General features: G+C 37.4%; 1 non-coding gene across 1 annotated transcript; it reads right to left on the reverse strand.

Annotated features, from left to right (window-relative positions):
- Positions 1-470: 470 nt before the first annotated feature.
- LOC139903387 (small nucleolar RNA R71) lies at positions 471-577 on the reverse strand. The gene has a single exon (XR_011778210.1). It is a non-coding gene; the product is annotated as a small nucleolar RNA R71 (small nucleolar RNA).
- Positions 578-1,411: the final 834 nt, after the last annotated feature.

Here is a 1,411-nt window from a genome sequence, read left to right on the forward strand (position 1 = left end):
AACCACAAATCACTCATCCAGAAATTGTCGAGGAAGAAAACATTAAGTCAGAATCCTCTAGTGATTCAGACTCAACAATTTCAATCATGGAAAATCTGGAACCTCTAAGTATGGAAGACCGAATGAGGGCTAAACGCACTGGCCAAGGTCACGCAATTACTCAACCAGACATTAACGCACCAGATTATGAAATCAAAGGACAAATCCTACACATGGTAACTAATCAATGCCAATTTAGTAGTGCGCCGAAGGAATATCCAAATGAACATCTTCGTACCTTTAATAGGATCTGTACTTTATTCAAAATAAGAGAAGTTGAGGATGAATAGATCTATCTCATGTTATTTCCCTGGACTTTAAAGGGAGAAGCCAAAGATTGGTTAGAATCGTTACCTGAATGGGCGATTGATACATGGGACGTCTTAGTTGAAAATTTTCTTAAACAATTCTTTCCGGCATCTAAAGCCGTGAGACTTCAAGGAGAAATAGTTACGTTCACACAGAAGCCAAATGAAACTCTATATGAGGCATGGACAAGATTTGGAAGGTTGTTAAAAGGATGTCCGCAACATGGTTTAGACACTTATCAAATAGTACAAATATTCTATCAAGGATGCGATATTACTACACGAAAAGACATCGACATAGCAGCTGGTGGTTCCATTATGAAGAAAACCGCAACTGAAGCTTACAAAATTATTGATAACACTGCTTCCCACTCACATGAGTGGCATCAAGAAAAAGATATCGTTAGATCATCTAAAGCAGCTAGAGCCGATTCTAGCCATGACTTTGATTCCATGTCCGCAAAGATAGATGCTTTCGAGAGACGAATGGAAAAGATGACTAAGGATATTCACGCAATACGAATTAGTTGTGAGCAGTGTGGAGGACCACATTTGACAAAAGATTGTCTTAGTATTGAACAAACAATGGAACAACGAGAGAATGTTTCATAAATGAACCAAAGGCCTGGAAATAATTATCAGAATAATTATCAACCTCCAAGACCAAACTACAATCAAAACCAGAATTATAACTGAAATGTTTCATACAACAACCAACAAGGTCCTAACAATCAACAAGTATCTAACAATACTTACAATCAGCAAAGACCTATTTTCCCAATTAAACCACCACAAACCGATGATAAAAATCCAAATTTAGAAGACATGATGTCGAAGCTAGTTGAATCTCAAACTCAGTTTTTCACATCTCAGAAACAAACGAATGAACAAAATGCTCAAGCATTTAGAAATCAACAAGCTTCAATTCAAAATCTGGAACAAGAAGTGAGTAACCTAGCAAGGTTAATAGGTGAAAGAAAACCAGGAAGTCTACCCAGCGATACAAATGCTAACCCCCAGAATGAAACAGCTAAAGCCATTACCACGAGAAGTGGTATTACACT

Source organism: Rutidosis leptorrhynchoides, chromosome 3 (genome assembly GCF_046630445.1).
Source record: "Rutidosis leptorrhynchoides isolate AG116_Rl617_1_P2 chromosome 3, CSIRO_AGI_Rlap_v1, whole genome shotgun sequence".
NCBI classification, from domain to species: domain Eukaryota; kingdom Viridiplantae; phylum Streptophyta; class Magnoliopsida; order Asterales; family Asteraceae; genus Rutidosis; species Rutidosis leptorrhynchoides.